Source organism: Dermacentor variabilis, chromosome 7 (assembly GCF_050947875.1).
Source record: "Dermacentor variabilis isolate Ectoservices chromosome 7, ASM5094787v1, whole genome shotgun sequence".
In the NCBI taxonomy this organism is placed as follows: domain Eukaryota; kingdom Metazoa; phylum Arthropoda; class Arachnida; order Ixodida; family Ixodidae; genus Dermacentor; species Dermacentor variabilis.
Genome location: NC_134574.1, coordinates 121,284,882 through 121,301,327, shown reverse-complemented (window position 1 = coordinate 121,301,327; position 16,446 = coordinate 121,284,882). Strand labels below are relative to the sequence as shown.

General features: G+C 42.0%; 1 long non-coding RNA gene across 1 annotated transcript; it reads right to left on the bottom strand.

Moving 5' to 3' along the window:
* Positions 1-6,750: 6,750 nt before the first annotated feature.
* Positions 6,751-12,257, bottom strand: LOC142587083 (uncharacterized). The gene is made up of 3 exons (XR_012829350.1): positions 11,994-12,257; positions 11,470-11,556; positions 6,751-6,883 (listed from the first exon to the last, which is right to left on the bottom strand). It is a non-coding gene; the product is annotated as an uncharacterized LOC142587083 (long non-coding RNA).
* Between the last annotated feature and the right edge of the window lie 4,189 nt (positions 12,258-16,446).

Sequence of the window (16,446 nt, the reverse complement as noted above, 5' to 3'; positions counted from 1 at the left end):
TGATTCTAAACATATCGTTTTGCGTATGAATTACTACACGATATTGATTGGTTTCTGCAGCGAATGCGTTTTATTGTAACCAAAATTCCCAACTGCAAAAAGGAGACATCGCTTGAACACTATACGCTTCTCAGAACCCATCAATGTGATGTTAGCATGGATAACGGTGTAAGCGGGCAGTTGAGCATCTATTATTCTTAAAAGCTGTGCTACCTAATCATAATGCACTGGTATATGTTACAGTATACGTAAAAGGGCAGCGTACGATTTTTTAAAGAGAAGCGTTGCGCGAAATTCGTTTTGGTTCGTTTTAACACACAAATAAGCTCTATTCCGCTAAGAGCGGCGGGGATATAACATAGCCATAGTTAACACAGGGCAAGTAATCTTATAAAACTTTAATTGCAGAAGAATCGCGCCCGGTTGTTCTGACTCGACAGTGGCAAATTTATGTACTGTGTTCCCTTAAGCAGCTGCCTCGTCTCAAAGTAATATCATGGGGCGAGCTTTGTCGCAAAAACAGCTGTCACTTGCTGGAGGGACCTTCCCGGCATCATTTATAACTAGATAATAACTTTAAAACACGAAAGGTAAACCTGTGTACTGTACCCAGCAGTGCGCTGCGGGGGCCCCGCTTCTAACGCCATATAAGACGGAGTTCAGTACCGATGCATTTCCAATATTGCATCTCCAATTACACTCCAATTGCATCTTCTTTGCATAGTCATTTGTACGACCTCTTTCAGGTCACGAGCAACAAAATCGTTCGAATATTTTCAACGTGTGCGGATTTAGAACAACTTTAGAAAAGCTGACGAGTAATTCAAAACCTCCTTATCTTACCGGAGAAGGCAACGGCCAGGAATGAGAGCAGCAAGAACACGAGGGCTATGAGCCTGTTTGCCATGACCGAGCTGAAACGAGAACATTTGTTGGCTAACTATCATGTAGTAGACAAAAGTGTTTTCAAATCCGGGTGACATATCATCCAGGTAACATGGCGACTACAAAACAAAAAAACACGGGCAGCACATTTCCTCAATGAAAATGAACAGCGTCGCATGTGTCCTAACTAGTTCACGTACGCTAGCAGGCCACAAAAAAAAAAAAAGAAAGGAGCAAAACAATATTACTAAGCCATATACATGGCTGATTTGTTCTGTCGCTGCAATAAAGGGTAAATGAGTTCAATGTACAGGATACTAGCCTTATGCTTTCTACTTCAGTACCTTTACCGTGGGATCCTTTTTTACTATACGTGTACACACACACACACACGCACACACACACACACACATATATATATATATATATATATATATATATATATATATATATATATATATATATATATATATATATATATATATATATATATATATTACGCGGGATTTGATTCATTCCATGATGCCTTCCCCCATTTCATGACATGCAACACGGCGGACACTATGCGGTTGCATAGCCGACACAGAGTTTGCGAATACAAAAAATGTATTAAAATATTTTTTTTAATTACTCGTCTTAAAACTAACGATGCCATCGCTGTATTGGAGGTGTGCAACATTGCGTGAAGCTTGGATCAGGAAACTTTCATCGCTACAGCCATTGGCTACAACTCGGGTGTACAGCAAGCACTTTCTCGAGGAAAATTTCTGGTACGGCGACGGGGATGCGATGTTCAATGAGTAGCAGAAAGCGCTCACTGAGACACTCGCCAGCACGCACTGCCTGGCTAATGTCATGAAGCTTGTGTCAATTAACTTGTTGATGCTAGTTGCTTGCATGTTCAATAGAATAGAAACGGAATGGTAAGAAGCACGTTAAAATAAAAAGGGGGGGGGGATATACTTGTGGTTGCGTTAGCACGAAACAAGGAATATATTGGATTCGTAAAAGGAAGCAGCGGGGAAGTTGCTCACTGAGAAGACCGACAAATGTGTACCTTACATTCTTGCGATATCGTGCCTTTGCAAACAGTAACCTTTTTGTAACTATAGTGTACTTGTGTCATGTTAAACTTTCTTTTATTTATTAATAAAGGGAAAATCAGACATCCACCCGTTCGTAGCAATTGCTACAAAGGAAACCCATACGGCTTCTTCGAAAGAAAAGCCTCAGAGTTGAAGAAAAATTCGTCCTAGTCCAGGACTCGAACCCGGGACCACCGCCTTTTTGGGGCAGCCGCTCTATCATCTGAGCTAACCAGGAGGCTAGCAGATGGCAGGGCGAAGTCGAATTTGTCGACAACACGCGAAGCAAAGGCAAATGTTTGACGTACTAGTTCTGTGGAAACCCGCAAAGTGGAGAGAAGTAATTAATAAAGGGAAAATCAGTCTGATTTTCTCTTTATTATTTACTTCTCTCCACCTTGCGGGTTTCCGCAGAACTACTACGTCTTTTATTTATTTGTACTATGTAACCACATTGTATTGTTTGATCTGCGTTGCTTGTGTTAAGCTTGTGTTTGATTCAATCGCCCCCCTTAGTCAATGTTCCTGACAGAACTTGTAAGGAAACTTGAATAAATAAATAAATAAACATTCATTGTGACGCAACGTGAAATATACTGATATTGAAACGTCCATGAATACAGATGAAAAAGAAAAAGAAAGATTGAATCGTTACAACGGTATGATCACATGTCGCTGTAGGCGTCAAAGTCCCTAGCTATAACGAATTTGTTTCTGAACGGCGGTCACAGCGTCCACGCAACAATGGTTGCGTGTGTACGGTCAAAAGCTCATATGCTGCGGCTTAAACATCACGGCACGGTGCAAAAACGCGTTCGCAGCGAAAGCGAAAAATTGTGCGTGGACAAGCATACAGACGCGTAGTCGATCACTGGGATCCCGTGCAATCGCTGCATTGCGGCTTTATTCGTTGTGCTCGATTTGGTTAAATTACTGCCCACTATCAGCACGCATTTCCCATAGTTTTTTCTTAGCGAGACCGGACGCAAGAGACCGGTTCGGGGGACACCATCGCGGCGACTGCATGCGCGCGGTGGGCGTTCACTGTACGTATTCGGTAAAGAGATAGCGTCTGTAAGCCATTCTGTGTTTTCTGTTTGCCGAATGTCATCATTTCGACAGTACAAAACTGCCGTCGTTTTGACAGTACTTGCAGAAACGTTTAGGAGGGCTCCCACGTGGTGCTGTTATTGAGCGCCGACAGCCAAACCTCTGAGAAGCGCGCCGCGTTATCCCTCACACTGCGCACGCCAGGCGCTTCCGACAGATGGCGACACCGTAAGTCCTCGCCCCCAATGTATCGAACACTGTCGTGCCGTCAGCTATGGCGCGTACGTGGCTGATCGGCAGAGCTCTGCGTGTGCGTACACCAACGAACGCACATCTACCTTGCCGAGGTGGAGTTGTCTTAATGAGATAGTAATTTTGTTTGCACATTGCGTGGTATAGTGAATTTGTGCATTATTAATCACATTATAGTGAGAATGTTCTCCTGTAATAAACGTTACCGTGCGAAGAGCGTACTCCGGGGCTCCGCGGCGCCCAGCCATTGCCGTTGAGCGGCGATAATTAAACTTAGGCTCAGCTTCGTTCGAGCGCGCAAGAAGAGCCAAAAGAAGAAAAAAAAATAGTCGAATCGTCTGGCTACTCCTACGACATAAAGGCGTTTGTGCAAAAGCAGGTCCGTGTCGTGCAAAACCACAGAAAGCAGAAAATCAACCTACCGTTTCTTTTACTGGCTACGGCCCCTTTGCGTACTTGTTCCTCTCTGTTACCGGTCGTCCAAGCGCTACTGCGTGTTGTGGCTGCCAGCTGTCTCGTTCCGAAACTAAAAAAGAGAAATCGCAGCCACTTCATGTGGCGTTGACTGCACGCCAAAGATAAGCCTAATGCTCCTCTCACGTGCGCCTGTCTGGCCGCCACTGCGGGAATTTTCGCAACGGATGCAGCCTTTGAAAGCGGACGTGGTAGGGGCGGGAATACGATATTGTTTTTCCTGGAAACCGAAGGTCGCTCGACGATACAGCAAACCAAGGTTTTGCACAGAACAGTAAGTCTAGCTCCTTCATGGTGGCAGACATGTTCGTTTACTAATTTTTCGTCGTGGATGCACGCTTAACTTCAGCGTCCCTGTTTCTTGCACGTGCTTAGGTCAGGGGGAAAGTTAGCTAGGGCCGAGCGAGTGTTTCTGCACGAGCATGTGTTCAAGAAAATTGTCTCCGTGAGTAAATTGTCTGTTAGCGTGTCCATTTGTTACATCATCTTGTTAATTTAACTATATCTACCTGCGTTTTTGATTAGTGCACAGATTGCAGTTGTGGACCGAATAATGTTTCTTCCCACTATCATAGATCGTCTGGCAAGGCTTTAATACATAATCAAATTTGTTAGGCCTGGCAAGCTATTACGGCATCATAAACAAACAGCACATGAAGCAATTTTCGATGAACTGCGTGAAAAAATATCCAATAAAACTTTTAAATTTACGAAAATATAAGCACGATATCATTTTATTCATCCTTGGACTGCCCTTTCAGGACTCTCCATTAAGTTTGTGGATATATGGTCAGTGTTAAAAGAGAAAATGATGGACAAAATTTTATTTGTGTAATATAGGGCTGAAACCACAGAGCTCATACGTCACTGCGACGTCAGGTGTTTCGATCTATTTTCTTGCATTGTTCCATCGTGGCTCAGTAATATTCCTAAAATATTGCTAAATTCAGCCTGTCTTCCTTAGAATACAATGCAGTCAATCTTTACCAATGAAAAGTTATCTAAGCCCAAACAGACGCATCCAAAATCCATGACACCTTGACTAGCTTGCGCGGAAACTTCAAGGGCGTCACCACTGTAGTTTTTTTCGTTCTCGCGTTTTGTATCGTTTACGATGCCTTTTATCGAACTAGAAGGGTATCGTTATTTGTGTTGCAAAAAGATTATCTACTACTACAGAGCAGGTAATTTCTCTTCAGTGTCTCTCTAAAGAGCATGTAGCAAAGTTAAGCATGTCGTAGATTCTTTATATCACGAAGCGCGTCTAAGTTTTGTTAACATCACTCCTTTGAGCAGCCTAGCTTGGCTAGACGTCAAATAAAAATTGTCTAAGTAAAATTGGTAAAAGAACCCTACGAAGATGCCTGGTGCTGCTATAAACGGGTCGTGCGCCACTTGCGCCACGTGAGAGGTTTGTAACACTGCACACAAACTTACATTTGATCGCCGTGCCCTCTTGTAGTCATTACAAATGTGCACAAACAATAACAGAACTAAACACTGAGGCAGATAACACTGATAACAATATTAGATTCAAGCATGGAAATCGAACGCATTAGCTGTAAAACTTAAATGGAGCCCACTAGATATGCCTGTTTATATGGGGTGTCTGAGTCTACATGGACAACTAAAAAAAGAATTTTAGTCTTGCTTAATTATTTGGCTCATGTCAGATTTCAATGCAGTTTTTGTAGAGCGTACCTAAAAAAAGATATTAATTATTTCGCGCGCGTTATTGTTAGCGTACGTGTTTTCTTTTTCTGTGCTTGAAGGATAGTATACCGTGGAGTGAAAGTGGTGGCAGGAGGTATGTCTTGAAATGCTTTCGTTGATCTACTCTGAAGAATGGAAAAGAGCTACGCAAACGGTAAAACCGTGACCACGCTATACTCGCGGACAACTTTCTGTGGCTATGAAGGAACAACTACGGAGGCAAAATGCGCACAAGGGTGCGCGTTTCTGAAAAGATTCCCGCGTTTTAATCCACGTTAGGTTAGGCTGGAGAACAGAAAATATAAACACCTTACTAGCGACAGTTAAGTAACATAGGACACACGACCTAGTGCAAAAGTTTACTTGTTTTGAGGCTTTTACCTTCCGCGTTTGGGCAAACACAAACCCTCGCACATGGATGCTGCTTCGATTCGGCGTCTGTTTCGACCAACCAAAAGTACTGTCAAGCGCAGCCGGACTACTTGGTGCTGTAACACATGCACAGCAGCGACTCGCCCGTAGCTTTCACTTCATAGCCACCGAAAGATTACCGCGAGTATAGCGGAAAACAATGCAGGGAAATCCGCCCGAAGAAAAACGTGCTAGCATTGGTATCGCTATCCTTGTGGCCGTCCGTATACCCCCGCGTCGAGGACTTTCTAGGTTGCAGCTGAGGTGCAAGTGCTGCGACGATGATCAGCAATCCTGAGACCGTGATAGCACCACATGGCATTTGCGTGCGTGAATGAATGGGCCGCTGCTCAGTTTTGTTCGTGGTCAGCAGCAGAGAGACATGCCGCTAAAAATGGCTTTCGAGACCGAACCACTCGGCAGCAGAAAAACATGGCCGCTCGCATGTTTTCCCGGTACGCCGAGGGCCACATGTGGCAAGCCGCAGGTGTCTGACAACTTGCCGCACAGAACGTTTTGCTTTTAATATAGTTGAGTATGGCTATAGCCCGCGTGTTAAATGGTTTCGAAGATATATAGGCCAGGAACTTGTTCTACCGCATAGTCCTCTTTTCAGGTCCCCTACTCAGTCGTCTACTAATTCTACCCAATAGACTTTGCTCAGCTCTTAGGCTTTGAGTAACCTTACCGTAATCTGTAAGTTACATAGCAAGTTTAGAACGAGCTGAACTTATTTAAAAGTACCACAAGTGCCCCGTTTACAATTACAACGAAGTAAAAAACCTTCATTAGCGACTTGATATAAAGAGGACATGGCACTGTAGATAGAAACCAATTGATTGAAACTGCTGACCAAAATAATCTTACACAGCCACGGTTTCATTCGTATAGTACTTTTATTTCTGCAATGTCACATAGTACACGGGGTAGGTTTTAGAACAAGTAGGCGCAACGTAGCACTCCACTGAAGATCTGTGCTGAGAGAGAAACATTGCCAAGGACTCACTCAGGAACTGAAATGAGAATAAATAAGATGATAAATGTGCATACTGCATGAATTTTATGAAGCGCGTCCTGTAAGGTCTCTAAAGCAAGCGATGTTCCCAAGTGAAATTTGAACGATATTGAAAGCATGTGCATGGTGACAATACCGTCCAGACTAGTAAGCGATGTAAATGCCACACATGCGAAGGACATTTGCGATAATGGATAAATCTGGGCTTGAAGATTGCGTTGGGCAGTTGGAAAACACTTTTTCGTTTTCTAGGCACCAAAAATGATTAGTTCGTCGCATCAGAACACGCGTACGCGGAGAAAAAAAAATGCACAGCAGAGACTAATGTATGTGGAAGAAAAAACGGAGGAATGATTCGGGTAGAATATTTGCGCCAACACATGGGAACAGGAAAAATATAAATAAATAAATAGCACTAAAGCTCTTCATGCAACCAGTAGAAGAGGAGGGAGAGGAAGTTTATTTACCCCATAAGTACACTGATGTATACAAAGCGGTGGAGATGGCAGGATAAAACTTGCATAACGGCAGTTTGACTAGTCCCACCTCCTCGTGAACAGGCAGCAACATGGCAAGATATTCGGTGTGCATACTTGTGGCAAGGTTCAGGCACATATGTGTATACACATGCACACACACACACACACACACACACACACACACATATATATATATATATATATATATATATATATATATATATATATATATATATATATATATATATATATATATATATATATATATATATATATATGTGTGTGTGTGTGTGTATATATACATATATATAAAATGTGTATACACACACACAAAAGCACACACACACATATATATATATATATATATATATATGTGTGTGTGTGTGTGTGTGTGTGTGTGTGTGTGTGTGTGTGTGTGTGTGTACATACACACAGGCATACACACATACATATATGCACGAAAACCAGAAATGAGAACCTTGAAATGGCAAAGCAATATTTTTACGCGATAAAATAAAACTTAACATTCGCAGAAGTTTTTGCAATAATGTGTACTTGGATACATGACATATGTTTACATCACTTAGACTGTATTTGTGAAGTGTTGAGGGAATATAGTAAGTAGCAGAGTGCTTGAAGACCATAGTTAGTCCGCTGGCTAGGGACTGCCCAGTGTTAAGTGTATCGATTTAGGTGAAAAGAACCATTCTGCTGTAAGTCCGTGATGTTTATGATATGATTATTACGCTTAATCATGTCAAGTTAAAAAGAACACATAAGTTGATAATCGTAAATGTTGTCTACTAATACAATTTTAAACTTTCCGAATATATCACGCGTATGTGCATCGTAAGGCAAGTCTGAAATGGCACGTAAGTCATTCTTTTGAGGTGAAACTAAATTACCTAATGCGTTCTTAGTACTATTGGACCAGACGAGGTTACAATAGCGCAGGTGAGAAGCAAATAGTGTGGTATAAACCATAAGTTTCTGTGGTATTGGTAGTAGCCTCTGGCATCTGCGCAACATACCTAACGCTTTAGTAAGCTTATTTCGTAAGTAATCGATGTGGTGGTACCACAGCATCAATTCATGAAAGATAACACCCACAGTTTTGTTGTAGTGGAAAGTTCTATTTTTGTGTGGTTGAGTGTGAGGCACCGGGTGAGATCACAAGGCGTGGACTTCGCTCTTAAGAGGACCGCTTTTCTCTTGGAGCAGTTTAACCGGAGATATTTTTTTACTGACCAGTTGTATATTTTGCCAAGTATTTCATTACCAAAATTCATGAGTTCAACCTCCTTAGTTCCTGAGAAGAATGAACTAGTGTCATCTTCGTAAATAACATACTTAATCTAGTCATTAATATTTACAATGTCATTTACATAAATGATAAATAGTAGTAGTCCAAATATGCTACCTTGAGGCACACCTTGCTAAATAAGTTTAAACCAAGATAATTTTCTATTTATTGATACGCATCGCTTTCTATTTGTTTGGTACCTTCTAAATTAATCTAAAACAATTCCGCGTGTACTATAACAGGGGCTCTATAACGTAAAACTATTCAAACTTTTCTATTCTAATTCTGCAATCAGCCCTCCGCGATTAGTGAAAAACTTTTTTGGACCACCCCTATTTCACCTGTCTGTCACGCGACGTCACGAAAACCGCGATAGCTCCCCATCTGATATAACGTGTACACACGAATTATGCATGATTTGACCGAACAAAAGAAAGAATAGTTATTTCTGATTCGACGCCTCTTCGCCATTAGTCCTGGGCTATTGGTCAAAGGTTTTCGGGCTGCGCCCACTTCACCTGCCCCTCACGCGACGTCACAAAACCGCAAAAACTCACGTGTCAAAGTGACATGTACGCGATAAAGATGCAGTGATATGCCGAACAAAACTGAATTTTCTTCTGAATAGCCGCAGGCTGCCCCATTCTGAAAGGAATAAAAGATGGCTGCCAGCGATCGCTCAGGCACTAGCGACTCGCACCTGCCGGAGAGCATGGAGTTAATGCGTATAATGAAACTTTTCCCTTGGCCATGCAAAGTTTTCGAGCACTTTTGACACGTCTACGACCTCGTTTCGCCAACTCTTCTTTGCTGAGGATCCGTTTTAGCGTCATTCTTATGCTTCCGTTGCATGCCGCCGAGATTGTTGACGAGCCACCGCAAGCTAAGTAAGGGAAAGAGGACCAATCGCAGACGCCGGCACCACCCTCTTCATCCGGTTATCGATTTTCAGTGCAGTGGCTCGGCCCTATCGAATACCTCTCCACTTGAGCGTGCTCCTCGCCTCTTGTCAGCCAATCAAATAAGACAAGCCCCTCAGTGTAGGCAATGTTATTTGCTTTTCAAGCAAACAAAAGTGACCTCCTATGAACGAGAAGAGCATTTGATTGGTCTATTCAGACAACCCTGTGGGTGACCGCCCGATGCTTGCGTCGCCCGTTACGCCAGTTTGACGTCAGAAGATAGGAATAAAAACATATTGGAATAATTTTACGTGATAGGGCCCCAGTTAAATTTTTCTAATAGTGTTCCGTGGTCAATTCTGGCAAAAGCTTTTCATATATCAAGGAATACTCCTAATTTTGTTTCCTTGTCTCTATATTTTTAATATTAGCTCTTTTCGTTCTGATAGAGTACGAGAAATTGAACACAGTATTATCCCTTGAAGGGGCGCTAACGTACCGCACCGGCACTTGCAGGTGAAGTGTTCCGTGGAACACTGGAATAACTCGTCAGATGTGCAGTCGTCCAGGAAATTATTGATAAGGTGATGACAGGGAGCTTCGTCCGTGGCTGCGCAAACAAAGAAAGATATTTTCAATTATTTGACTGTAGAGGCCGTATAACGTAAAACTATTCCAACATGTTTTATTCCAATCTCCTGACGTCAAATTTGCGTAACCACCGACGCAAGCATCGGGTGGTCACTCGTAGGTATGTCTCAACAGACCAATCGAACGCTCTCTTGGTTCATAGGAGGACACTTTTCTTTGCTTTGAAAACGAACAACATTGCCTACATTGAGCCGTTTTTGGTCTGTAATTGGCTGCCAGGACACGAGGAGCACGCCCAAGTGGAGAGGCTGTCGATGCGCCCGAGCCAGAGAATTGAAAACAGATACTAGGATGAAGAGGGCGGCGCCGGCATCTGAGATTGGTCTGCTTTCCCTTACTTAGCTTGTGCTGGTTGGTAGAAAATCGCGGCGGTATGCGACGGAAGCTTAAGAGTAACGTTAAAACGAATCCTCAGCAAAGAAGAGTTGGCAGAAGGAGATCGTGAACGTGCCGAAAGTGCTCGAAAACGTTACACAGGCATGCAACAAGCTTTATTAAACGCAAATAAACCCGGGCTCTCCGGCAGGTGCGAGTAGCCAGTGCCTCAGCAAGCGACGGCAGCCATCTTTTATTCCTTTCGGACCGCGCAGCTTGCGGCTATTCAGTAGAAAATTCAGTTTTTTCTCGGCGTAATAATGCATGTTTAACGTGTACACGTCACTTTGACACTTGGATTTTTGCGGTTTTGTGATGTCGCGGGATAGGCAGGTGAAGTGAGTGCAGCCCGAAAACTTTTGGCCAATATGTATGTATGTATGTATGTATGTATGTATGTATGTATGTATGTATGTATGTATGTATGTATGTATGTATGTATGTATGTATGTATGTATGTATGTATGTATGTATGTATGTATGTATGTATGTATGTATGTATGTATGTATGTATGTATGTATGTATGTATGTATGTATGTATGTATGTATGTATGTATGTATGTATGTATGTATGTATGTATGTATGTATGTATGTATGTATGTATGTATGTATGTATGTATGTATGTATGTATGTATGTATGTATGTATGTATGTATGTATGTATGTATGTATGTATGTATGTATGTATGTATGCACGTTAAAGAGGACTGACAGTTTTCCACAAGCGCTCGATGGGCAAGTGAAATCCAACTAACAGTGCTGTGAATGCATTGAGCATATACTGCACGCGGGAACTCGACAAAACTTCAATGTTTTCATTTAATATGAGAGGTCACTCCTGTCAAAGTTGAACTAGAACATTGTACACTCACCACAAAAGCACTGGCACTTGTCCACCTTAATGAAGCACCCGATTTTTGATTTATTGGGGCAATTAACTTGATGGCATTCCGGTTCCTCTGGAGTGGCGAAGTTGAAAGCAGAGACATATATTGAATATTTTGGATAATCTTTCTGAAGGGTTTAGCTAGGTGGCATTATTCACAACCCTGCTTCATAAAAAGCAGAAATAATGACCAACCGTTGAAAGTTTCTTGGCATCATGCAGCTGACAGCCATTGTATGTTCACTCAGAAGCCGGAAATTACCTCTATTTTAGCCCACAGACATTATAGTTATAGCCACAAAGTTAAGTACAACCGTGAACTCTTTCTCTTTTACGAAAGCCATAGAGTACTTTCACTTCACCACTGGCAGGCAGTATGGCAGTGTAGCATGACGGACGATTGAGACAATAAATTGAAAGCAAGGAAAAATAGCAATTGTGTGCAACGTTGAGCGTTTGTTTGTGCGAAAGAAATAAATTCCAGGTCACCGAAAATCAATAGGAACTTACCTGAGACAACGGAGACAGCGAGGCCACAGAGAAGGAAACTGATCACGGTGAACTTCATCGTACTGCAGCCCGGCAATAGAACGAGGAGTACGTCTGTACTTTTTGCCACCAATGCAACCGTTATATCAAGTCGTGGTTGCTCTGAAAGGCTGTACCTAATGAACGAAGCAAGAAGCATAGAATTTGTGAAAGGTCGAGCACCAGAGGATAGGATTGCGAAGCAATAGTAGAACAAATGCACGAGCTACCGCGACACTTGTAAGTGGCGAAATAGATGGCCGGAAGGCGGTAGTAGAGGAACGATCTGTGTATTTGTAGAGCGAGTACAATGTTTCCGCTGTTGATTCACCGAACGGATACAGGAAGCGTGCTAGACATGGGCTGCGTCTTCCGATCGTGTAGGACCGAAGCAGCAAAGAAAACTGGCGCTCATGATTTCTAGCACTTTTTAGCACACGTCGGGCGCTCTGCTGGTAGCGATCGTATTGCGAAGCAGTCAGTTATTGTGAAGCAGTCAATCACAACGTAAGCTGTCAGTTAACGGCGTCAGAAAAGGACCTGCGGAAATGTTGCAAAGAGTTATTTCGGCGCTCTGGGAAGCTGCGTTTACTCTCTTAATAAGCAAAAAACAAATTTAGGGCAAAAGAAAAGTATAAAATGGGACCTATCGTATTCGTTAGCTTCTGTAATGGTCTCGTGTACAGGGAACTGCCGGTATCCGCGAGTAATTGATAGAATAAAAACTACACATCTAAGTACGATAGTTCAAGTAGGTTTTGCTTCTCTGTTTTTAAAAGCCTTTGATAAGCGCCTAAACATGAAGTTATGAATTGCAAAACTGAGGGAAACAGATCTGATTGAAATAAAACATTCTAAAGTCATCTTTATATTTAGTCGCGTCCTTTTGTAAAAAAGAGTGGTCCGCACAGCACTTGTAATTCTTTTTCTGTTTCCATTGCACACGTACTTGACGGACGTTCGTCAAGTTACCAGTGTGAAAACTGAGTTACGTTGATTTGTTAGGCGATGGGCATTGAGCTTATTTGGGAGGGACGGAGTGTCATTAGCACGAGTATAATGAAACTGCTATTGAAATTGAGATTAGCCAATGTGAAGGAATTACACCTTCAAAATCCCTCGTTTGTGGAACGCGAATGAGGAGAGAGAGAACCAAATGGAGATTGCATAGCATGGCTGTGTGCTGGCCAGATTTATAAGTGCCTGCTTAAAGAGCATAGTTCTTTTTTGTAGTATACAGATTTATTTATAAAAAGGTTATTACCATTATGGACGCGCGTTTTGCATGGACGTTCTTTTGGCGGTGGCCATACTAGGGAGCTAGCAATGCGAGTTTCAGTCGACTAATGAACAAACGTTTCTTAAATATCTTTTTAATTGGTGCCTTAGGTAGAGGTAACTTATTTGCAGATTTGGACACAGTCACACACTACAGTTCCCCTGTTTTGTGAAACCTAGAATATCGAACGAAATGCGAGATGTTCACTATCGAACTTTACCTATCACTCTAGGCACTATCGCAGCCGAGCACTTTCTCATGCTACGTGGACTGCAAATGCCCCTTAACGAAGTGTGTGACGAAGTTTGAATGATGGCATGTTGAAGTGAATACTAATAGGGTACATGGAGGCGCATGCTCGCGAGGCGAAGCATGCCCAATCAGTAACTGCCACGACTGGCTGCCGAGTTGAGTTTGTCACGTTGAATTTGTTCGCCAAGTTGAGTTTTTTGAGTTTGAAGTTCTTGACGGCTTTTCGTCGCGGGTCGTAACGGACTGATATGATAGCGAGAATCGTTTGTCAGCACAGCCAGTGCACTCTGTTACGGTAATTCCTGAGATGCGCATTGAAATTTGATTATCTATATCACGGAGTAGGTTCAATTTTCTAGATTAATTGAAAATTGGCCTAAAATAATATTAGACTGGCTCTAAACCTGCCCTTTCAACAACTGCCTTCGAAGCCCTTCTGAAACTTAGGGTATTAAAGTCAAAGTATTACATTGCGAAGCATTAGTCTAGCAACTCATCAGCAAAAAGGCCATGTGCGCTGCGTTCATAGCCTATTCATAAAGAATCTGTATGATAACAAAAAAGTGTCGGAATAAGGGCGCAACACAACGTAAGATCTAGGCCTGATTTTTATACTTGCCTGCTGGCACTCCCATTGGAATGGGACAGGGTTTTACAGGGTTTTATATGCGTTCAAAGTAAAAAAACGCTGGGAGGTCCAATCGAAAATTATCGTGTCTCCCAGTTTTAACGTAAGAAAATATGCGGGCTTTGTAACCTCACATTGGTACGTTGTGGCACCTATTCACATGCAATTTTTAATGCGCGCCGTTCTAATTTCAGTCTAAATTTTAAATCATTTTCTCTTGACAAAATGTTTGTAGGTGACTTGGAAACACCACACACACAGCACCAGGAATGTCAGCGAAAAGCGTCTGTCGTGTATGTTGCTGTATACAGTTTTATTATTAATGAAATTCTTAATCCAGCCAACGTGGCTAATTACATCAATTGTGCCGACGACTCAAGTCTTTTTTCTTGGTGGTCACTCTCCTGTCGATGCCGTGAAACACACCGACAAAGTTTGAGTAGTGACGGAACACTTATCAGGAAACAATCGAAAATAGAATGTCACTAAAGCCAGAGCAGTCGTTTTCCATCCACATCACAATTTTTTCAAGACACTGCCACTGACTCTCAATTATGTATCAGTTGAATACGTGCAATCGTTCAAGCAAATAGGCGTTTATTTTTCAGATACATTGTATCATGATAGTCATGTCGGCTTCCTAGTCAACAAAATGTCTCGAACTGCAGGTTTTATGAGGCGTTACTGCAGAAATTTTTCAATTTAATCAAAGTTGTTTTGTAAAATTCATCATTATTCTCCATTCTTAGAGCCAGTGCGCTTCCCTTGGCGAAGACCAGCCACAAGAAACAGCAACGGCAAACTTTATTAAGCTTTTATTTCGGCGAAGACGGGTAATTCGCAGAGTGTGTAGACTGCGTTATTTGGCCCATACTCCAGAACTGTTCAACAAAACGCACATAGTTATTGTGGCGCTACTTGATGATGTCAACCTATCCCACTTTTATGCAATAAATAAGAAAGGAACAACACATCAAAAAGGCTTGCAAGGCTTCAAATAATGAAATTACGTACACTACACGCAATGGCGAAATGTGGGAGAGCGGATGCTGCGATATCGGCTCGCTACCGTGTTAAATAAATTTCAAAATAAGGGCATTGATTTAACAACAATACCTGTAAAAGTGCTGCGCGACAATTTTGTGCAAACTATTTCCAATGAAAAGTGCATGTGCTTCCTCATTCTTTTCTAGCGACGATTTTGTTAATAGTTCTTTGACGCCAGACGTCTCATGCAAGTTATGTTGTGCACGCGAGAAATTTTCTTTATTTGCCGCTGTCTGCTGTGTGTTTCTGACAAAGCAGACTGAGGCAAGTAAAGAAAATCTGAAACATCTGAGAAAGCTGCATATATTACCTGTACATTACAGTATTTGTTCTTTTTTTATAGTATGTCTTCACCAATGTTCCCTTCTTCAGTATGGCTAAGTAGCGGTCATGTCCGTTGCGGTCTTGTCCAGGGAAAATTTACTTTTTAAGCTAATAAATGTAGCGAGATTTAGTGAATATTTATTTCTTTTGATGTCAAGAAAAAATAAAGCTATTGCTTGAGTTTGTGTGGTTCAAACACACAATGCAAAATTGTAATTTCAGTTCAACCTATTGAAGGAACACTTTGTTTTTTTTAATCCAGTAAATGGAGGATTCTAACCAGCGCCAGGGTAATAAAATGCGCACTGGTCGGGTGTTTGCCCATAAATTACAAAAATCTCAGTTGGCAGTATCAAGTATCTATAGTTTGGGTGCACTATTTGCGTAGCTTTAGGCAGGGTATGACTTCAGCCCTTTATTAGACAGTGCTACTTGCGCCGCCTGAAGCACTTTCTTTCATTTTATTTCACACGGAAGGTAGTTTTAAAGTATCTCTTTGTTCATGCGCGATTCTTGGTTTCAAAATGCAGACGTTATTGAAGCTTCTTGCAGCTCACTAGGATGTGTCAGCGCTATTTCATCAGGGATACATGAGCTTCAGTATGTGCGGGTTTCTCACTTCAAGGGTCAGTCTAGCATGCGGAATGAGGTACATTGGAAATTCGAAGCCTGGTTTATGGTCCGCACTCAATGGTAGGAACTACAAAATTGGACATATTTGTTTCCTTTATATGTCTTTCTCTTTGGGTGTGCTTTCTGAGGGGAATGTTGTATTCGCAGACGTCGCTTCATTGTCACGGCGTAATGTTTTATTATTAAAAAGAAAGAATGCAAAGCGATGGATTCAGCCTTTTTTTTAGGTCCCTGAAAAACAATGTCTTCTTCAGCGAGTTATGGTTGAGACT